This window comes from Sapajus apella, unplaced genomic scaffold (genome assembly GCF_009761245.1).
Source record: "Sapajus apella isolate SASKATOON/1434 unplaced genomic scaffold, GSC_monkey_1.0 scaffold16, whole genome shotgun sequence".
NCBI classification, from domain to species: Eukaryota; Metazoa; Chordata; class Mammalia; order Primates; family Cebidae; genus Sapajus; species Sapajus apella.
The window spans coordinates 29614804-29639829 of NW_022436956.1; the positions used below are offsets into that span (position 1 = coordinate 29614804).

General features: G+C 35.3%; 1 long non-coding RNA gene across 1 annotated transcript in view; it reads left to right on the top strand.

The window, feature by feature from the left end:
• Positions 1-25026, top strand: part of LOC116556378 — a 198014-nt gene that overhangs the window by 171972 nt on the left and 1016 nt on the right. The gene's annotated exons all lie outside the window — the stretch shown is intronic.

Below are 25026 nucleotides of genomic sequence, written 5' to 3' on the forward strand. Positions count from 1 at the left end.
ACAGGATATGGGATGGATAAGATACATGTTATGAGATGCTCTATATTCCAACATTTTCTTACTTTCATTGATTGTGTAGTATAAACTTAATTTTAATCTGATAGGATCAGTGATCCCAGATCTCTGGTGAGCCTGTTGATTCAGTGGCATAAGAAGCTTAAAGTGTTTGGCAGCCTCAATTTTCACCAGAAAGCAAAATTGCCTATCACTGAGGGAAATAAGAATAGGTACCATTCAATTTTCATCCCTTGAATCCCCGACTTGTGAATACTCCCTATGGAAAAACACTGAAAGCTGACTTACAGCATACGCCACATCCTAGAGGGTATGATTACAACTTTGAAAGATGGCATCTATCCCCTATCTTTACCATACCATGAAGCCATTACCTCATGATAATGAGAGACATGGTAAGGCAGTGAATTCTGTGAGTATAGGCCTATTGCTACACTTCAATTGCTGTGAAATTAGTTTCTTCTTCTTGATCAGCAGTAATGCTGTGTGGAATACCATGCTAGTGGAAAAAATTATAATTTCTAGGATGCTGATTTTAGCAGAATTACTGCAAACCAGGAAGGCAAATTTTGTCCAGAGTAAAGGTATTTTCCTGCAAAAATAAAACACTCTGCTTTCCAAGATGAAAACAGTCCAACATACCCAACTTGCCACCAGGTAACTGACTGATCCATCTTGGAAGTGGTGCCATTTTGGAAGCTCAGTGCTGACCTTGCTGTTGGCATATCGGCACTCAGCAGAGACTATATGCAGACCTGCTTGTTTAGTGGAAGTCCACGATTCTTGAGCCCATGCTTAGTTTTTGTTTCTGTTGCCATGGCCATGGCCAATTTGTTCATTAGCCCATAGAACAATAGCAAAATTGGCTTGAAGAGAAGTTGACTGAGACCCACAGGTTGGGTCATTTTATCTACCTTATGAAAATCCTCCTCTGCTGAGGCCACTCTTTGATAAAAATTCCCATGGGACACAAATATCTTCACCTTCTGTTCCCCTTCAAAGAGGTTCATCCACAGACCTCTTTTCTAGTACTCCTTCTCGTCCATTTTGCAATTATATTTCTTCCCAGCCCTGATCAGCCAGCTAAACTATTTTGTCACAGCTCATGAATTGATGCAAACCTGCACCTCTGGCCATCTGTCCTTCTAGGAAAAAGGATCAGCCAGGTGCACTGCTAGAAGTTTTTCATTGAGAATATTTTCCTTATCACCGTCTTTAGAACTATCCCAGAGTGGGGTTACAGGGCTGTCACCATCTACTTTTGAGGGGTGCCTGTGTATCAATATGTCATGCAATATCATCTGTAAACCAAGACTGTGTTTTCTCTTCTCCTTTTAATTAGTTATTGGAAATTTGCCATAAGTCTATACATGCAAGTAGAGGGAGAGGGCAAAATGCCATGGGTAATGATTATGGATGTCCGAACTACTTTCTTATGCAGCTTATTTGTGCCTTCAGGTCCCACTTTAGCCTCATCCCCTTTATACCATTTCCATTTGATGAAAACATTACTATTTAATTTCCAACTTTGGTTTGTTGGGCAACATAACACTCAGTTCATGATGACTATATCAGGTTGCATGGTAACTGGGAAAGGTTATAGTTGAAGAAAGTCCTTGTAAAAGAAAAAATAAAATAAAAAAGCATGGGATCCAGAATTTAAGTTAAGGCCTTAGCCTTCAGTGAAAACTACATTTTTTCTTAGAAACCAGAAAGAAAGCTAATAGTGTAGCTTCGTGTTATTCAGTTTTGATTGTAAAATGATGAGGAAGTTTTAATTTGTCAGCTTCCAACTTTGCAGTGAAGCTCAAGGATATCTCAAAACTTAATTTTTTCTTTCAAAAGTTATAAACTCAGACAACACCTTTACCAAAAAAACTGTAAGTATTTAAACACTGCCTTCTGATTCAGTTTAAGTCCACCACCTAGGATTTCTGGTATCCCTTGGTCCCTAGCCATAGGGTGGGTTCCTTCATAATCCTCTGACTGATTGGTCTGCTGAAGCCAGAAGGGAAAGGCTGGGAGAGTCAGACAGTAAAGGGAACAGATCTTAAAGCTTAATATGCCACAGCCAAGGTGCTTGTCTCTGCATACTTTTTGTGATTTAATCTCCATCCAGAGTGAAGTAGGGATTGAAACGTGATACTTTTATTGCCAGCTTGAAGCACCCCTTTTCCATTATTTTTATCCCTTCCTCCTTCCCTGGGGGCAAGTTTATGAATAGCTGCTGTATGTCTTTGGGCTGTGTGCTCTAAACCCCACTGTTCTCAACTGTAAAATGGGCATTATAATTCCAATTGTACAGGTTTACTGTGAGAAATCTATGAATGCTTGCTTTTTTCCTTGTCAGAATTTGGAAAAGCTAAGTTGGAGAATAGCTGAAGGAACATTCACATGAAAAATTATTTCTATCGAGTCCTTCTTGATGAAGGATTTCATCAAACTGTGCCTTCATGGGCCTGCTTAGGAAGGGATGAAGCTGAGGTTTTTCTTATTATCATGTGTAGCTGTCACTGTTAGAAAGCTGTCCCCAACAACTTCCCTGTTCTGCAGGTAACTTTGGTGCTCTGTGTATAAATCTATGGAAACTGGCCTCTTCCCAACTCACCCCAGGCACAACTAGGCCTTTAATTAACCTTAAAAAGATTAACTTCCAGTTAATTGTATTCTTTTTTTAAAATTGTTATACTTCAAGTTCTGGGGTACACGTGTAGAGCATGGAGGTTTATTACATAGGTATACGTGTGCCATGGTGGTTTGCTGCACCCATCAACCTGTCATCTACATTAGGTATTTCTCCTAATGCTATCCCTTCCCTAGCCCCCCACACCCTGACAGGCCCCAGTGTGCGATGTTCCCTTCCCTGTGTCCATGTGTTCTCATTGTTCAACTCTCACTTATGAGTGAAAATATGCAGTGTTTGATTTTCTATTGTTGTATTAGTTTGCTGAGAATGATGGCTTCCGGCTTCATCCATGACCCTGCAAAGGATATGAGCTCATCCATTTTACAGCTTCATGGTATTCGATGGTATATATTTGCCACATTTTCTTTATCCAGTCTATTGTTGATGGGCATTTTGGTTGGTTCCAAGTCTTTGCTATTATGAATAGTGCCACAATAAACATACATGTGCATGTATCTTTATAATAGAATGATTTATAATCCTTTGGGTATATACTGAGTAATGGGATTGCTGGGTCAAATGCTGTTTCTAGTTCTAGAACCTTAAGGAATCACCACACTGTCTTCCTTAATGGTTGAACTAATATACACTCCCATCACTCTCAGCGAAGTGACACAAGAACAGAAAACCAAACACTGTATGTTTTCACTCATAAGTGGGAGTTGAACAATAAGAACACATGGCTACAGAGAGGCGGGTGGGGTTTAGGTGATGTATAGCAGGGGGTGAGGGGCCAGGAGAGGGATAGCATTAGGAGAAATACCTGATGTAGATGACGGGGTGATGGATGCAGCAAGCCACCATGGCATGTGTATAGCTATGTAACAAACCTGCATGTTCTGCACATATACCCCAGAATTTAAAATACATAAAGAAAAAAAAAGTTAAGTCCAGAATGTGAGGATAAGGGGGAAAATGTGGACAGCAAGGCCAAAAAAGATGTAAAGCCATGTGATGGAGTATGTTTGATTGTGTTTTGCAATGGCCACTGCTTTATGCTAAGCCTCAAAAAGACATAGATTAGATTGTTTGCATGGCATATAGGGCCTTTGAAATGGTTGCAAGGAGAAACCCTATCTGTATTTGTCAAGGAGTATTTTTACTCTGCTTGCTGAATTATTTGAAAGGTAGATAAAAGAAAGGAACACACTTGATCATATCTTTTGAAATGAATTTTTAAATCTTTCCTAAATCCTGGTACATTTCACTTCATGTGCCTTATACTGAGAAAGTAATACAGTTATTGTTTAAATACATGAACTATGGAATCCAAGTACTTGGGTTCAAGTCTACACACTGCAGCTCAACAGCTGTCTTCTGCAAACCCTTTAGGATTGTTTAGCAGATTAAGTGAGTTAATATTTGAAAGTTCTTAGATCGATGCCTGGCAAAGTCAGTGCCCTGTGTGTATCTGATTAAATATATTGAGAATACAGACTCAAAGCTATGATTTTCAATCTTCCAGAAACTTGCAGTTTCTCCTCCAAGATGTGATTCTTACCTTTTTTTTTCTAGAACTCAGAGCTCTTTGACATGTTGTCCCATATATGATCATCAACCTATGAATCTTGATAAAGTGTGCGACTATAAGGGACACAGACTGAAATACACACTCTTTACCTTCATGTACACACATTTCTGCTTCCCTTAGGAAATGGTACCTACCCCAGGGGGTACCATTAATCTGTCCACTTGGGATTTGGTTTACCTGTCATCCTCCTTCTCAATAACACAGAGGCAGGCTATTTTAAGTCAGTCACTTTAGTGGAGTGTTTCCCTGATGCAGGTGCTTGAGAATTGCTTGTTAAATGAGTTGTCAGTGCTTCCTATCCCAAATTACTCATTTGCAGACATGTCTTATTTCCTTCTCTTCTCTGTAAAGAGCATGAAGGCAGGACTTCAATCTTTATTAGTGATGTTGAAATAAAAATTTCATTTAAATTATAAGTAATTTTTTATAACAGAAGCAGTAATGGGATCCTGATTCATATATTGGCCAATTTTTATTTTTGCTTTGGGAAATAGCTCATATGAAGCTTTTTATATACACAATTCATGCAAAGTATTTTTTACTACATTTTACATGAATATACTTTTGTTCAATACAGCAAAATAGAAATTTCTTACATATAGAATCAAGTACCATTCACTCTGGTACCCAGTTAGTTAATACTTTAGTTTAACATATTTTAGTTTAATATATAATTTGAAGGTATCTGGTATGTATCAGGCACTGTGATAGATAATGATGCCACAGAGGTGAAGAAGACATCTTAATTTGTGAAAATGTTAACTGAATAAATACTAATTAAGTAGTTGGGTACTAGAAATATTATGAGAAATATTATTTTGCGTGTATATGCATATTTATATTTATTAGCACAGTAGTTTTTCTACCTTTTTATTAAGGGCATACCTATGAAAGATTTAAACTGTTTAATTTTGAAAATTACTTATGCCTAGTTAGTTACACACATTCAAAATTTAATGTTTTCATTTAGTGAAGCATTATTAATTTGACTAATTTATTTGGGTTTTAAACATATATTTCTTTTCTGAGAATGGAAAGGTGGTAACATGCTGTGAACTCCTTTGTGTCATATTGAATCTGTTACTGTGTTTCCGGAACAAAATGATATCTTTATTGTTTTACAAAGGTTACCTTCAATTGTACATTGCTGATATAATAGTCCATTTTGAAATGAAAATTTAAAGGCATTGTAGAGAAAGAGATAACTATTTTAGTTTCTTTAACAAATAATCTCAAATATGAATTTTAGGAAGATAAAGAATGATAAGAAAAAACAGACGCATGGATAGAAACTCATTTCATTATGAGTTAGACATAGCTCTTTTTCTAGAGAGGGATGTTTCTTGTAAAAGCCTCAAAATCTATATTAAATTTCTCTCTTAGCTTAGGCTTCATAATCTGTAAAATAGGGACAGTAATGGTAAACTTAATATGATTCACTTAAAATTGAATAACATAATGTATGCAGTAGCACAATACCTGGTCAAAGCAAGCAGTCATTTTTAAGTTAGCTACTTTATTGTTATCTATACAAATGGAGGAAAGGTCAATGTTAGGCATCAATTTCCTCCCATTATCTTACTTAAGATAGAAGGAATTTTTAGCAGCCACATTTTTTTTTTTTTTTTTTTTTTTTTTGCCATAGTACTAGACTTTGACATTTACCAGCACTGGGAAAAAGAAAATTGACTTGCAAAACAGTTAGTTAATCAAATTGCTATGGTTGATTGTTTGTCTGACTATACATAATAGATAATAAAATGTTTGAATGTGGAGCTGCACATAAAATTGAACAACACATGAATTAGAATGAATATTTTGAGATCTTAATTTATTAAGGGTTGTGGCAGGCAGAATTATAAGATAGCTCCAGAGATTATTGGTCCTTGTTAAGATTTTCCTGTATAATCACCTCCATAAATTCAGATGGGCCTTACCAAATCAGGTGATCCTTTTTTTTTTTTTTTTTTAATAATCTGGATGTTAGAGATAAGAAATTAGAGACAATCAAAGTATAAGAAACAGGCCTATGTGGCCTGACATTATGAGCAATTTCTGAGAGCTGAGGACAGATCCCAGCCAACAGCATGAATATAGGGACCTCTGCCATCCCACTGCAAAGAAGTAGTTCTTTAAATAATTTAAGAGAGCTTGGAAGTTGATCTTTCCCTAACTGAATTTCCAGGATAAGGATGTACTACGTCAACACTGTGATTTCAGCCTCATGAGAACCTGAGTAGAGGGCCCAGCTAAATTATGCAAAATTTCTGACCCACAGAAATTGTAAGATAATAAATGTGTGTTGTCTTAGGGTAACTTTGTGCAATTTTAGGCTAACTTTGTGCACAACAACATAAAATAGACATAAGTAGTTATTTTAGTTTAACATATAATTTGAGGGTATCTGGTATGTGTCAGGCACTGTGATAGATAATGATATCACAAAGGTGAGGAAGACATCTCAATTTGTGAAATTGTTAACTAAATAAATCTGATGTGCTAATTGTATGGTAGAGCATAGGTGAAAAAGAAGCGGTAAGTGAGGCTTTGGAAGCAGGATGTTCTCAGAAACTATTTTCCTAAGAACAGATGCCAGAGGAAGAGGGCATTCCAAGAGAAGACCATGTAGAAAGGTAAGTACTTGATCTCATATATTCATCTGTCAGAGACCAGTTTAAAACTGGGTACAACTAACAGCTTTCCCACTGTGTCAAGATCTGCAGTGTGCTATCTACATCTATCTGTATCTATAATCTATATTTATCTATATCTATACCATCATCTAATATAGCTATATTAAAAAGTGAATATATATAAATATTATATATGGATTGAATTTTTGGATTAAAGAGTGCATATATCTATATTAAAAAGTGAATGCTATATATGTAATTATAAGTGATTATATTACATATATTATTTATTATATATGAGTGTCACACATATCATTATTATATATGTTAATTTTTTTACTTTTTAATTTAGATATATGAACTCTTTAATCCAATAATTCAGTGTCTTTCAGAGTATGGTCCATGCTCTCCACACCCAGCTCTTTTGCTTGCCCTGATGAGGAGGCAAAGAAAATAACTAAATAGAAACTTTGTAGAGGGTCAAATATCTTTTGAGAAATTACAAAGTCCAGGAAAGTTATTTATGTTAACAGCAGCAGTTGTCAATACTAACAATAGCAGAATGAGTTTTGTAAGATACTGCTATGGTGTTGGTTCTCTGATTAGTATGGAAAAGAATCTACTAAGATCTTGATAATAATAAAACTTTTCTGAGCCCCAACCCAGATCTACTGAATCAAAATTTTGGGAAATGGAACCTAGTAAATTCATTGTTTTCAAGCTAGTCAGTGATAATTTGCCACACTAAATTAGAGAACCAGTACTATCTTTTAAATGCCATTCCATTTTTGCTAATGTAGATAACTTTCTAGGTTTCTATTATTCCTTGAGAATTCTACACATGTCCACTCAGCTAATTTCCCCGTTTCCTCTCCAGCAAGAGGGAGATTCCTGAATTCCTATTCTCAATAAAACCTGACTTAGACCTGCTAAATGTTTCTGTCTGATGCCATTGAGTCAGATCAAAATTGCTTTGGCCTCCTGAGGAATGACCATTGCACTCATGTCAATCTACATGCTTAGTTTGACAAGACAACATTTATTAACTCATGTCACAGGCTAATAAAACACAATGACAATAGAGTCCTGAGAGAGAAAGATGAATATATTAACAATAGGGTTTAGCTCTAGGAGAAAATAAAGAGAGAAACTCCCCAGATCCACAGGTAACTAAGCATGAAAAAAAAAAAAGAAAAAAAAAGAACATAAGAGCTGTTCAAAATAGGCAGAACATTGATTATCCTCCATTATTTCTGTTTATATCATAGAGAGCAATATTGTATGTAACTCTCAGCCTTGCTTCAAGAACAGTCTCCACTTAGTTTTCTGTCAACCAAGTGTCTTCGTTCAGTGTTTCCTCATAATTGGACCTAAGTCCAATCTGGAGGAAATATCATCCAGAATATCACAGAAGTAATGCTGTATTCTTGCACTGCATTCTACCAGGTACCAGATAATGTTGATGTGTCCCATTACTAATAGTCTTACTTTCATCATTCAGTTACTAAGATGAAATCTGATAGACTATAAAGTTACATTTCCCCTGGGTAATAAACATGTTTTCCCTTTGTAATATTTTATATTACAACATGTTAATTTGTAATAAATGTGATGAAATATTTTCAGGCTATATATAATCCTGTTTCTCATCTCACTGTCTCCCAGCATTTTAGCATCTATTGATGTTTTTTCCTTGCTTAAAGTTTTTATATTGTTTCCCAATAGTGATTATTTCATTCTGCTATTTACTTATAATTAATAGTTGGCTTTTATTGTCAGAAAGAGCATTTCCTTACCTTCTGGTTATTTATTTACTTATTTATGGATTCCTCATTTATTTAACATTATAATTCACTCTTATCATTACATGTTTTCTTCTGAAATTACTTTACAATTGGCTGTTTGAGTTTCTTTCATTTCATCCCTGTATCTTTTTGTCATGTCCCCATCATTTTTGAGTGTCTCTCACTCATGCAGATGTTCTACATTCATCTTTTACTTTCCCTGTCCCATCCCTAGATCCACCATTTTCAAAAAGTTCTGGATTCTTTCCGGGGAGAATATAATTAGCAACCAACATCTGTATTCTAGATGTACTCATTGCTACTGATGTGTTGTTCTTCAGGTGCCTTTGCAAAGTAAAGGGCTGGAATAAATGTATATTTATATGTGCATATATTTATATCTATAAGCATTCATCTCTCTATCCATATCCATATTTCTATCTCTATACAGTGAAACTCATGTGATTATACCAGCAACTCTATTTCTAGTGTAACAATGCAGAGTTCATACTAGTTGTGTCTCTCCACCTATTTGTACTTCCCTTTTCCAAGAGTAAGAAGCCTGAATCCCATTGTACTCAGTATAGTTTCTTTGTGCTTAACTGTCCTAGTTCTAAGTGTAGTAACAAGGCCATCAACAGGTTTTGTGGGGCCACAGAAAAATATTTTAGTGGCTTTTGTCTATATAAATATTTTGATTAAAATGATTTAGAAACTCCATGACTTCATGTAAGGTATGGAGGCATATCAATAAATAAAAATGAGTAGTATCATGTATGTGTTTATTGTCAAATCAGTGTATGTGAATATTCATGATGTCTAGACACTATTTCTTTCTGTACAGATCCAGAAATCAGATTTTTCTATTTTGTTTTGTCAAATGTACCATTACTGGCTAATTTCATATCTCCCAGGAGAAAAGAGCAGTGCTGTTATTACTTGAAATGCTTTCTGAAGCCATCTGTATTGAAATGATATTAATAATCTTCCTCCTGCAGTTTCCTAATAACACTTATTTATTGCTGACTACATTATTTCTCATGAGACTGTATCATCCACCTCGTAGCCCATGAACTTTGGCTTTTAATGACTCATCCAAAGTTCATTACTATGTTTCATTGATAGTGACTATAAATGTGAGTTATGCCTGCAGTATTCAGATAAAATATGAATGATAGTTCATTTTCTGATTATATTGACTTTACCATACAGAACTTTATAGTAAAGATGGCAAACAACACATCCTTCAACCTCTCTTCTCTTGAATTCTGTTATCATTGTAATCAGAGAATATAATCTCTTTCGATTTTAATCACGTTCCCTACCTTCCTACCCTCCAAGCAATAGTACTAAGTGGCAGAGTAGGGAAGAGTTTCTACACAGAGCTAAAAGACTAATTTTATTTGCACAAGGAATATTTATCTTTCCTTTGGTATGCCTTAGACTTACAGAAAAGAAAGCATATTATTGGCAAATCAGTGGTAATAGAGTACATTGATTGAAGTAAGTTGTTGATGGTCATGAAAACCCTCCAAGGATAAGCTGAGACACTCCTTAAGGGTTGCCTGATATATGGTGGGGAACCTGTGAAGAGCACCAGTGATAGTAAACTCCTAGGAACAGGATGACTACTGCCATCTCCTCAGCCTTCAGGGCCTGGAGACCATAGGCAGCACAGCAACTGGAAAGCAAAAGGGAAAGAATAGGCATACTGGTCACACATTTGGCTACAGTCCGTAAACTGTGCCAGTTGCCCAAAGTCCTGAACTCTCTCCTCTGTTGAAAAGAAAGAACTCAGCATCTCAGCACCTTTCCTGCACATCAATCTTCTGCTCTCTAGTAAAAGAAATACAGCCCCTGCCTGTGGGTGTGATCCTTGCCAGTCATCTTTCTGTAACCATAATAGAAGTTATGGGTCCAGAAACCATCTCATAGACATGAATCCTCATGGTACTTGGAACACTTATGTGATCTCACGTGGGGTTAGGAAGGTATAAAAGGTTAGAGTGTCTCCAAGGAGAGAAACAGAACAGGCTTACACAGTTGCTGGCCTAGGGCTATAGCCCCTGTTTTTCCATGCAAAGAAAGATATTCTAATGTGCAGGGCCCCTGAAATGTGTGCCCAAGGCAGAGAACCTGCATGCCCAGGTCTAGGCATTCTGTGGAGCTTAACTCCTGCTGCTCCAGGTCACTCACTGTAAGATGCCCTCCTGGCCCAAGTGGGGCCTCCAATGGGCTGCCTTCACCTGTGTGCTTTCTTTTGGACCTAGGTTGCCTTCCTGACTCTAAATCAATTTTTAACCTTTTAAAATATCTAATATCCAGGTTATTTTCAAAACTGTTGTTATAAACACTGTGTATTAAATTGAATATTATCTTGCAGCCACCACTGATTATTTTCTTATTGTACTTTCTTGGAAGTGGAATTTCTATGTCAAAATATGAGCTGTAAAGACAATGGTAAATATTAAAAAGGGTTTGCAGAGTAGCTATGAGGATTAACTCAAAAAGGAAAGAATTTTTACATTGAATATATACACTTTACTTTTACTTTCCACTGTTATTTAAGAAAATAATATTTTCCTTTACATTTATGTATAATTACTTTTGTGTCTTATTCATTTTTAATAAATTTCTATTTCTGCTTGATTTTTTTTAGAAGTGTTAGTATTACTAGTATGATATCAAATTCTAAGGAAAAGGCTAAACTAAAAGCCATCTGAGCTATTAAATCTTCTGTAAAATGACTTTGTATCCACATTTAGTTAAACCATATAAAAGCTTGAAATTCGCAGATGGTCCTATTTATAATAATGTTGAAAAGAATGATGGAAAAAATTAGTCTCTCTAAGAATTACTTGGTGAAAATCAATAGCTTAGAATCAAACATAGTTGACAATTACATTTAAATATTTAAAATGAAATATATCTCTGTATACATACTACATGTGGGAGGGATAAGCATGACAATTTGAATTTTTTTTCAAACCTGAAATTAATGTTTTATATTTCTAGTTACAGATGTTATAATAAAATCTATACTGTATCTTTTATAAGAATTTGATTGATTTATTGGATTCCTTTTTGATTAAAACTGAATTATTCAACTGTAAAATATTGAGTGGTTTATCACTCATTTAAAAATTGCTTCATCTCATCTTTTTATCACCAGGTAAAATTCATCTTCATGGAATATTTTTTAGTTGTGTTATTTTTGTTTTGATTGTTTGTTTGTTTGTTTTTTGCTCTATTACCACAAGAGATTTTTTTGTCTCTTGTCCTATTTTGTTTGATATCTAGTTAAAATCACATTTCTGCTACAATCCACTGGATTGTATTTGTCTGAGGCTGGAATCTATTTTGTTTCTTGGCTTCAGTTTGTATTTCTTCAGCTTCTACTTAGAAATAATGCATATCACTTAATTAGTTTCAACAGTTAATTATGTTCTTTGGTTATTAATTTGAGATTAAAAATTAAACATTTGCCAAATCAATAAAATTAGTTCATTCCTTTTGTTTCTTAACTTACATATATTATTTCTCACTGAGTTTTATTTTTCCTTATGAATTATTAACATTTTAAATAAAGCATGAATTCATAGACCATACACTTATACACATACACACCAACCAGTTATACTTCTATGTTTACAAACTTCCTAGTCAGTAGACTGTGTTATTTCTTTTGAAATATTTGAGAAATCAGTTGCAATGGAGATACTTACATGACTGATATGTGTGGACACTTTACATTCAGTAAAAATTAAGCAAAATATTTATAAACAGACATATAAAGTTCCTGATTTTCACAATATAGGCAATTAATTCCAAACTCCTTTCAACCATAAAAACCTACATATGCTAAACATCATCCTGATACCAAAACCTGGCAGAGACACAACAAAAAAAGAAAATTTCAGGCCAATATCCCTGATGAGCATCGATGTGAAAATCCTCAATAAAATACTGATCTTAAAAAAAACTTATCTACCACAATCAAGTTGGCTCCATCCCTGGAATGCAAGGTTCATTCAACATATGCAAATCAATAAACATAATCCATCATATAAACAGAACCAAAGACAAAAAACACATGATTATCTCAAGAGATGCAGAGAAGGTCTTCGACCAAATTCAACACCCCTTCATGCTAAAAATTCTTGATAAACTATGTATTGATGGAACATATCTCAAAATAATAAGAGCTATTTATGACAAACCCACAACCAATATCATTCTAAATGGGCAAAATCTGGAAGCATTCCCTTTGAAAACCAGCACAAGACGAGAATGCCCTCTCTCTCCACTCCTATTCAACATATCATTGGAAGTTCTGGCCAGGGCAATCAGGAAAGAGAAAGAACTAAAAGGTATTCAATTAGGAAAAAAGGAAGTCAATGGTCTCTATTTGCAGATGACATGATTGTATATTTAGAAGAACCCATCATCTCAGCCCAAAATCTTCCTAAGCTGATAAACTTCAGCAGTCTCAGGATACAAAATCAATGTGCAAAAATCATAAGCCTTCATATACACCAATAACAGACAGAGAGTTAAATCATTAGTGAAATTCCATTCACAATTGCTACAAAGAGAATAAAATACCTAGGAATACAACTTAAAAGGGATGTTAAGGATCCCTTCAAAGAGAACCACAAGCCACTGTTCAACGAAGTAAGAGATGGACAGAAAAAATATTTGAGGAAATAATGGCCTAAATTATTCCAAATTTGTTTTACAAAACTATAGCTCCACATACCCAAGAAACTCAATGAAATAAAAGCATAAGAAACATGAATAAAATAACATCAAGATACAGCATATCATCAGTAAAGAGAAAATCCTAAAAGTATCCCAAAGATTAAAGACATATTACATATTAAAAAACAACAATGATGATATCAAATTTTCTGTAGAAAATAACAAGGGAAAATATGGTAAAATCACATCTTTAAAGTGATCAGGAAATAATACTGTCCCACTAGAATTCTCTAAATATATTTTTCAAAAATGCAGGTGAAATAAAATTGATTTCAAAAATACAAAAATTAAAAAAGATTATAACCATCAGAGCAACACTACAAAAAATGTTTAAATAAAAGTGTTTCAGACAAAATTGAAATTACACTAGATGGATATATGGCTTTACACAAAGGAAGAAAAGCACTGAAATTTGTTCCAAATTTGGTATTTATCTCCCTAAACATCTGGAAATTGCCTAAGTTCTGCTTGACCATCCAGTCTCCAGACATGTTGTGGGAAAGTGGAGCTGAATATTAGTCTCCTCTCACTGCACTTTGCCTCTCCTCAAAATTTTAACTAAGTCCTGGCTGCCTTGTTATCACCAAAATGCTTTCAAGCTGTTTCCCCCCAAATTTTATTGAAGTGTATTTGACAGATAAAGATTATACATATTTAAGGTAGACAACATGATGTCCTTATATATGTATACATTATGAAATGATTACCAAAATCATGATAAATACTATATTCATCACTTCACATAGTTACCTTTTTTGTGACAAGAAAACAAGATGTACTCTCTTAGCAAATTTGAAGCATTCATTACTACGAACTACAGTCACAATGTTGTACATTAGGTCTCCAGAAATTATGTATCTTATAACTGAGTTTATACCCTTTGACCATCTGACTATTTTCCCTGCTGCATTTATGCTTAACTACCCTTTTACTCTGTTTCTGTGAGTTTGACTTTTTTAGATTCCACATATAAGTGAGGTCATGGAGTATGTGTCTTTCTGTGTCTGGCTTCTTTCATTTAGCATAATGCCCTCCAGATTCATCCATGTGGTTGCAAATGGCAAGATTGCTTTACTTTTCTAAGACTGAACAATATTCGTGTGTTTGTGTATGTAAGTACATTTTCAGCTTCTCTGGTTTGTCTGGAATAAGAGACTTGCAGGATATACAATTTTACATTGTGAAAATATGAAGCCCAACACTGATTATCTATTCTTTATAGTATTTTCACACAAATATAATACATATATTTAGCATGATTGTATATGGACCTAATTATTTCTTTAAAAGTGGTTTCATATCTCCATAAAATCTCAAATTTAAATATTATTCTAAATGATTTCATAAAGTTATCTGCTAATATAAATATAAAATAAGCGGTTTGTTCCCTATAGAATTGCAATAGCTAACCTCTGCTGGAGGTCCACTCCAGACCCTGCTTGCCTGGGGATCATCTGTGGCAATTGCAGACCAATAAGGTTTGCTACCAGTTTCTTCTTCTATCATCTTTGTCCCAGAAGGATACTCACCAGATGTCAGCCTGAGCTCTCCTTTATGAGGTGTCTCTTTGCATATACGGTGGTTAGGAAGCTGCTTGAGGAGGCAGTCTGTCCCTTATAGGAGCTCAAGTGCTGAGCTGTGAGCTCCGTTGTTCCATTCAGAGCTGCTGGGCAGATATGTTTAAGTCTGCTGCAGCAGAACTCATAACCACCTTTTTTTCCCAGGTGCTCTGTCCTGGGAAGGTAGGGCTTTACTAATAAGTTCCTGATGTGCTGCTGCCTTTTTTTCAGAGATGCCCTGCCCAGTGAGGAGGCAGCCTAGTCACAGTCTGCCAGCAGAGGCATCGCTGAGCTGCCGTGGCCTCTGCCCAGCTGCTGTGTGAACTTCCTTGCAGCTTTGTGTATAGAGGTATAGTTAGAACTGTCTCGGTAATGGCAGTCTGCCACAGTAATGGTGGACTGCCTTGGTAATGGCAGCCCCCCTTCCCCCCCCCCCCCCGCCCCGCAAAGCTGGACTATCCCAGGTCCAGCTGTGCTTGCTGTGAAACTCTCAATCAGAGTGTTTCAGATTGCTGGTCATTTTAGGGGTGGGATCCACCAAGCCAGATCATCTGGCTCCCTATTTCAGCCCCTTTTTTTCAGGTGAATCAGCGACTCTGTCTCCCAGGTGTTCCAGGAGCCAGTTGAAATGGGTGTCCCAATTTGTGTGAGGTTTTGTGTGGAGACCCACTGCACTGACTGAAACAGCCATGCTGGAGACTTGTGGTGCTTTTCTGCTCAGGAATCTTCTGGTCTGTGGGCAGTAAAAATTTGTTTGGAAATTCGGTGATCACTCACCCTCTGCATTGCTCTCGCTGGGAAATGCACTTCAGAGCTGTTCCTATTCAGCCATCTTGGATCGCTGCCAAAGTTAGTAATTCTTAACATCAAAGCATGAATGAATTGTGCCCTTAATTAATTCATTCATTTATTTTTAATACCAACTATATTCAACATCAAGCCCATTCCAATCCCTGGGCTACAATAGTCCCTATGTGAGAAATGTTCTTCTTTAGATATTCAGAAGTCTGACTGTATCTTCCTTGACAATCCTTAAATGGTAGTATCCCTATTATTCTCTGTTCCCTTGTGCTATCATTGCGTGTCTAAGGTCATGTCTGGACGTTGTTTTTTTCTTTGATTCTTTTTGCATCTATTATCATATGCTGCTAACAAAAGTGTTTGCATGTGTGACATTATAACTTCTTAAGAGCAGAAACAAAGACACATACTCCTTATCACATAGATGAGATGAGTAAATACTCTCTAAATTTAAATGTATACTTAAATTTTGTGGTAGACTCTCCCATAATGGGGGAAAGAAATACAGTTAATAGTAACACTTTTTACTGGAAATCAAATATCATTATATGAAATCAGCATCTGTGGCTCTATTAGAATATCAAAATGTCTGAAGTGAAAATATGTGGAATAGGTAATATTAAATGCTATGTAAATTTACGACATTATATTAAGGATAAAACCAAAGATATATTTTTATGGAGTAATGAGAGTTAATGAAAGATGCTAGCATCATTCTTTCGAAGTCAATGTGCAAATAGAGTATGCTTCAATAAAATCACAATAACGCTATAAAGACTGATAAATACATAGAGTTTTATATCTTCCGTTATATGAAAACAACTCTCAGAAGAGCAAAGACACAAATAAGTGACTTGGATCAAGCTTAGAAGGTTTGTCTTCACAAAAATGATTTCTATGCTTATAGAAAAATATGCTTATAAAAACTTTTCACAGAGAGGGATATAATAAAAAATAAAATTTTTGAATCCTTTTGTTTCTCTGCCCAATTTCTTTTGATAACAGATAAGTTCACCAAGAAAAACCCTCCCAATTGGAAATTTATAATAAAAAATGTTAATGGAAATTATAGTAGTGATTTTCCTTCCTACGAATTATTCTAGCTATTTTATTTCTTAGTTCCACTGAAAACAAACTCACTAGAGGAAATTAGAAAATAATTTATCACATTTTTGCTCCTGTATCTATGAATCCTTAAACAAGGATTCTCTTTTAGCTCTTTCCTAAGTCAGCAGAGTCTTTTGACTACAGCTGCTTTATAAAAGCTTATTTAATAACTGGAAAAATGTACTAACTGGCAATTATGCAGTTGTAATTCTGAGCTTACGATTTCTTTTTGGTTAATTTAGTAAATATATAAGCATATTATAGAGAGTGTTATCATGTAAAGTTATAATTTATGACAAGCCAGAAGACGCTATCAAATTGGATATAATGGTTTGACACTCTTCCCTTTCCCTTCTAAATAGTACTGCAGAGTAATTTAAGAGGATTATTTTCTATACTTACTCTTGAGGGTCTTCTGAGATGAAAGGGATAGAATGTAACATGTTCTTGTTTTTGGTTCTGTCACTTTTGAGCTACAGTAATTGTTTTAATTCTGAAATGCTATAAAAATATAAAATGAGGAAGAGATTGCCTATTATGTAAAATTAAATTAATTACTTTACTGAGAGATAATTTTATGGCAGGCATCATTACCCAAAGTTGGAAAGTAGAGATTCCTCTTCACAAGTTTCTGTAACCATCTTTTTACAAATAAGCCTTCCTCGAGCCCCAACCTTGGTTGTGCTAATGGTATATAAAACTTTATTTCACTTGATATAAATATTTTTCTGGCTGCCTGAATTATCATTCTGCAAGATGGCTTAAATCTAGTGCTCATGACTACTTGACTGTTTCACTGTTGTAATAGCAATACCAGGTTTCTGTCAAACTTGATTAAATGTGTATGACATCCATTCAACATCATTGATTGAGCACCTTCTATGTATAGGGCACTGTATTAATCACTGTAGGTAAAACATAGCTTCTGTCATCTCCAAACTTATGACTTACTAGGAAACAGAGACAAATATATCAAGGCACACAGGGCGATGGGAGATAATATGAGAAAGAAAGATAAGAAAGATAAAGGTACAATGAGTGCAGAAAAAAGGGGAAAATTAATGTAGACTGGAATAGCCAGGAACCCTTCTCAGAAGTAATTATTGAGTTTTACCATGACTAAAAAACAGAATTTGTTTCAATGAAGGCATGGTGAGAGTTTACCACTTTAAGTAGAACATATAGTTTTCTCTTCTAAACTATATGTTCTAATTTGTTTAGAAGACAATCCAACAATTCTTAATTGGCTAATTAAGAATTAATTAAGCATAGCCAATTAAGAATTATTGGATTGAATATGTTTTCAATGTATTTTAACCTACTTGGTAAAAATATTATTATAAGTTACTCCACTGAATACTTTAAATTATTGAGTCAAAATAAATATGTAGCTGGAGATCACCTGGCCAGTGTCTGAGAGCTAAAGTGGCACTAAAGCTGAGACTTTTGATATTGTACTTGAGACTACTTTAGCCTCTATTAGAGACTCAAAAAGCAAAGTGAATTGACATGGACCCTAGGAGATAAGGATGGAAGTGCCATAAATCACATTTGTCTTTTCTGACCATATCCATTGTTCTTCCCTAGATCTTGGTTATTTTCTACAGTCTATTTTCAGGAGGTAAGCTTGAAAGATTAATTGTCTGAGGTAGAGAGACATAAGGGAGATGACAAATGCTGCTTAAAGACAGGATTAAGTCTGCAGAGCTCTACTTTTGCTTCATGGAATACAAATGCCATTCATCTTTACATTTAGTGCATTCACTCAACAAACATTTATGGAATATCTACTATGTGGTAAAATTCTCTGCTGGGATTCACAGATGAATCAAACTTACTTTATACCTTATACTTTATACCACACTGAAACTGATGGCTTAGCAAAGAGACTGACCTGTATTCACATAAATGAGAGGAATAGACTGGAATTGGCCTATTGATTAATGCATGCGTGAGTTAGATGAGCTGAAGGACACAGAAGGTCTGGCTTCCAGCAGGAAATGATGACTGAGCTGCTTCTAGAAAAGCCAGAAAGTAAGTGTTCAACAGGCTGATGAGAACATTTCAGGCAGTGGCAAAGCATGAGGTGTGTGGCAGACTTGGTCATCGCATTTGTATAAGAGTTGGGTGGGATTGCATAAAAAGAGCTAGTAGTAGCAGAAGACTCTAGAAAAGCATAAGGAGGCTGACATCACACTGAGAGAAGAGCTTAGTCTTAGTATAGAAGATGAAAGGGGGCATTAAAATGATGACAGCTTGTTTGAATATAACTGTGTACATGAATATCTATGGTGGCATTATTTGCAATAGTGAAAAGGTAGAAATAACCCAAAGGTTCACCAGTTGATTCATGGATAAACAAAACATGTGTGCACTGTGTGTGTATGCACATACACACATACACATACGCACAGTGGAACATTTCTCAGTCACAAAAACATGGATGAAGAATGAAAACAGTAGGCTAAGTGAAAGAAGTTAAACTTAAGGCTACGTATTGTGTGATTTCATTTACATAAAAAATCTAAAGTATACAAAGCAAATTGATAGTTGCCAGTGACTGAGAGAAAAAAGAACAGTAAGTTACTGCTTAACGAGTACGTAGCTTACTTTTGGGATGATGATGTTCTTGAAGTAGGTAGTGGTGATGATTGCACAACTTTGTGAATTATTAAATCCCATTGCAGTTTACATTTTCAAATTGTTAAAATGCTAAATGTTATATTATGGGTATTTTATTATAATGGAAAAATAAATAAATATATTAGTGGCTTAAAACTAGGGAAGATGCCAGGGATAGTGGTACCAAAAAACACAAAATGACTGATGAACAGTCACTTTGTTAGTAGCATCACACAGTTGCATGTGCAGGATTTCTGGGGGAGATGCCTGTTTTGCAAAACTGACAAGCAAAAATGTTTCTAATGGGACCTCTCCCAGAACATGGATGTCATTTTTATCCGCTTTGTATCTTTGCCCTTTGTTAGTATAGCCACTTAGATACCTCTTTGAATATGGGAGCTATGTCTATTATTCTGGTACTAAAGGTAATGCTAGATTCACAGTAGACATTTAAGAAACTGAGTCCATGATTATGTCAAAACATGGTTTTAGTGTTAATGTGTCCTTAAAATTAATATATTGTAAACTGAAACCCCTACGAGGACAATTTCCCTACATGGCCCTTCCTCATTCTCTTAAGAGGCTATTCTTCACTTTCCAATTAAATTGAGTTTACTTTTCTTTTCAAATTACTAAATAGTATACCTTTGTAGCTTGTATCATAGTTTGCTTTTCCTTCAAGGTGAATAATTTGAATAGCAATTTCTCTCATGTTGTCTGCATTTTATTCCAATTGCAGAATGTATAAGTCCTGGGTGAACCATGCTAACTTAATGTTATCAACATATATCATATCAATCTAGTGAATTGATCAAATACATATTAACCTTAGATTTCAAAATCAGAAAATTAAGGCTCAAGGTAATTAAGTGGGATCGCATAAATAATAGAGGTCGGAGTCTGTGCTAAGACTTGGGACTTCCCTTTCAAATTGGCAATTAGAGGTACTCAGTCTAGACCCAACAGAGACTAATCCAGGGTCCTTCATTCCAGTAGGCTGAGTCTGTCAGTCAGTTTTAGGCTTGATTGTGTAAAGTGACTTTAAGTTTCACCTAACTCATAATCTCCTTCCCATACTGCTAATACTCTAAACAGGAATTTAGGCCATCCTTTTCTATCCTCCTTAAACGCCTTAATCTTAGTCTCCTCCTGTGAGTGATCTCAAGCTTTGGGAATACGTATCCAGAGTATAGGAATGTTTGGAACTCATCTTATGGTATCACTGGATTTTAAGAAATACTTGTGACCTTGGAAGCGATGCAGTTCCTTCATGGCATCAGAACACACAGCACTAGTGATCTCATGGATTGCAATGAATAAAGCAATCCATGCATTACAGGAATTCATGAATTACAAGAATAATTTTTTATCCACAACACCTTTTATAGGACTGAGTTGCTATACCTACCATGAAATCTCTCTCACTTTGGACTTATTACTTTTTAAATGACCTCATTATTATTATTATTATTATTATTGTTATTATTATTATTGGCTACTTTAAGTTCCAGGATACATGTGCATAACATGTAATGTTAAATAGGTATACATGTGCCATTGTGGTTTGCCACACCTATCAACCTGTCACTTAGGTTTTTAAGCCCCACATGCATTAGTTATTTGTGTTGATGCTCTCCTTCTTCTCACCCCCGAACGCTGAAAGGCCCTGGTGTGTGTTTTTCCCCTCCCTGTGTCCATCTGTATGCAGGTGTTCTCATTGTTGAACCCCCACTTATGAGTGAGAACATGTGGTGTTTGGTTTTCTGTTCCTGTGTTAGTTTTCTGAGGATAATGGCTTCCAGCTTAATCCATGTCCCTACAAAGGACATGATGTCATTCTTTTTTATGGCTGCATAGTATTCTATGGTGTATATGTACCACATTTTCTTTATCCAGTCTATCATTAATGAACATTTGGGTTGGTTCCACGTCTTTCCTATTGTGAATAGTGCTGCAATAAACATATGTGTGCATGTATCTTTATAACAGAATGATTTATATTCATTTGAGTATATACCCAGTAATTGGATTGCTAAGTCAAAGACATTTCTGGTTCTAGATCCTTGAGGAATCACCCCAGTGTCTTCCAGAATGATTGAACTAATTTACATTCTCACCAACATTCTAAAAGTGTTCCTAGGCCAGGCATAATGGTTCATACCTGTAGTCCCAGAACTTTGGAAGACTGAAGTGGGCAGATTACCTGAGGTCAGGAGTTCGAGACCAGTCTGGCCAATGTGATAAAATCCCATCTCTACTAAAAATACAAAAATTAGCTGGGTGTGGTGGTGCACACCTGTAATCCCAGCTACTCAGGAGGCTGAGGTAGGAAAATTGCTTGAACCTGGTAGGCAGAGTTTGCAGTAAGCTGAGATTGCACCACTGCACTCCAGCCTGGGAGACAGAATGAGACTCCATCTCAATACATACTAGCATACATACATATATACATACATAATGTGTTCCTATTTCTCCACAGCCTCACAAAACCTATTGTTTCTTGACTTTTTAATAATAGCCATTCTGACTGTCATGAGATGGTATTTCATTGTGCTTTTGATTTGCATTTCTCTAACTATCAGTGATGTTGAACTTTTTTTCATACGTTTCTTGGCCACATAAATGTCTTCTTTTGAGAAGTGTCCATTCATATCCTTTGCCCACTTTTTGATGAAGTTGTTATTTTTTTTTTTTTGTACATTTGTTTAAGGTCCTTGTAAATTCTGGATATTATTCCTTTGTCAGATGGGTAGATTGCAAAAATTTTCTCCCATTCTGAGGTTGCCTGTTTCTCTTCCATGATGGTTTGCTTTGCTGTGCAGACGTTCTTTAGTTTACTTAGATCCTATTTGCCAATGTTAGTTTTTGCTTCAATTGGAAATTTCATCATAAAATGTTTACCCTTGTCTATGTCATGAATGGTGTTGCTTAGGTATTATTCTAGAGTTTTAATAGTTTTGGGTTTTGCATTTAAGTCTTTAATTCATCTTTAGTTAATTTTTGTGTAAGGTGTAAGGGAAGCGTCCAGTTTCAGTTTTCTGCATATAGCTAGCCAGTTTTCTCAGAACCAATTATTAAATAGAGAATTCTTTCCTCATTGCTTGTTTTTGTAGATTTGTTAAAGATCAAATTGTTATAGATGTGTGGTCTTATTTTTGAGGTTTCTATTCTGTTCCATTGGTCTGTATGTCTGTTTTTGTACCAATACCATGCTATTTTGGTTACTGCAGCCCTGTAGCATAGTTTTGAAATCATTTTAAATGATCAGGTCATTTATATAATGTGAATTGAACAACAAAAATATGGTAATTCAAGGTACCTGATAATTGTGATTACTTGTGCTGATGTCACAAATATGTTCTTCCTGCTACACTGAAGAAACACACACTGCAAATAATAAACCAATTGATAGATAGATATGTAGATAGATAGATAGATAGATAGATAAGAATCACATATCCCTGGACAAGTAAGTAGCTGCACACCCTGGTATTGATTTAGACATTTAGGAGGCTACATTAAGTAACTACTTAAAGGCTATTACAAATTACTTTTCAGACCATCTGAATGGCAACATCTGTATTAGCATTGGTACATGGTACTTGATCACCTATACATTTACTTTGGTTTTAAATGTGATTAAATCAAATCAACTATTTAGTATCTCTGTAATAATAGGTTCTGGCATTCATAAACCAGTCAAGATTTTAGACCAGCTAGCTTCTGCATTTCATCTATATTGAATTCTATGAATCTTACTGTTTATTCCCACAATTGTAATATTTTTTCTTCTATTATTAGTTTTAATAGAGACAATCTAATGAGTATACACATATATATTTTGTGCAAACCACTGTTACATACATTATTAAATTCTGGAAGCAACACTGTGAGGTAGATATTTTGCCATTTTTATAAATAATTTAATAGCATTCAGAAAAATTACCAAGTAAATAAGTTAAAAGAACAAAAACAGACGTGGAGCCTAGATTTTTATAACTCCAGAGTCCTTTCTTATAACCATTATTCCATATAAGTATTCTTATATTTCGTAGTCTACATAAGTATATTCCACATTTTATGTAAGTATATAATTATAGAATTAATCAATAATGTCATAAAACATTATCTGCATGCTGATTGATGGAGTACTGCTCTGACCTCTCACCAATTCCCATATTTTTGTGTTGTGTGTCTTTGACTATGTCCTGTCCCAGTGGTCAGATAAAGCTCCTGTTCTGAACAGAGTTGTATCAGTTGACACTTTTATTTTGTCTTTGCACATGACTTGAATCTAGGTAGAGTTTAAGATCCCAAAGGATGAATCATAGCACATCCCAAAGGCCAGGACTCCTCTGTGAAGCAGAGTGCAGGGGAAAACATAACTTCAGAGTAAAATGCCACCACGCAGGCCCATCCATTCTCTCCATCAGACTTCCCTGGGGGCCAGTAAACTCTCCTGATAGTTGTCAGGCTGTCAATGATCTCCAAACCTGTGAGTCTTATGAAGAACACTTGTAGTACTTGTTGTAAGCCTTGTATTCACCCCTGGGAGAAATCCTATGGTATGAAGTGTTTGCTTAGTGTACTTCACAGTTGCTAATCCAGCTGCCATTGGCAGGATTACTTCATTCTTGTCTTCCCTAAGTGACAGCAGCCCACCCGGGCAGCTTGTAAATCTACTCACCTTTTTCTTCACTGCTTCTCTCTAATCTCTGTGGGAAAGTCATGATCAGTTTCAGATTTCACTGTCTGTGCCTGTGATCCTCTGCATAGAGATATACTGAGGCCTGGCCCTCATCCTGAGTCTTCATAGCATTACCCCATGTGATAGCTCTAACAATCTCTTCTACTTCCTCAGCTAGGACCTCTGTGGTCAGTCCAAGTCTCTGATTAAGCAGCCCTAAATACCACAAACATACACTTTGCTTTGATTTATACAGTTTTGATTCAATCTAAAAAAGAGTTCTAGGATCTTGGCCCCTGACCTTTTTCACCTTGGCATATTGAAAGTCTACTTATGCAAGGACAGAAATATTTGAATATTTACTTAAGGAAGAGTAGAGATTCTCTACCCTCAATTTAATGAATTTATTAAAAGTGAAATATTTTCATTAGTAAAATAATCGTTTTTAAATGTTTTCTTCCTTATCCTTTTCTGCAGTTTTTGTATCTAATTTTAGAAATGTTGCTTTTATAATTTTAAAGTAATTATTTTGCTATTGGGCTTATTTTATTCTAATTAGTTTTAAATTTTAAAATTTTATAGTAAATTTTTATTACTTTTTTAGAAGAAGTTGCACACAAAACAAGGAACATTTTTGTCATTTGTATTAATTGATCTGGATTTTTCTATTTTGGATTGAATATCTTAGTAGATAGTTAAATCTAAGTAAGAAAACTAAGAAAAATCTCTCTGAGGTATGTGCCACACCTTTTAGTTGTAAAACAAGGATGCCTTTAAGATGTCTTTATCATCCTTTGGTCTTCTCAGAATTGTTTGACTGGTCTTGGAGCCATTGCTCAG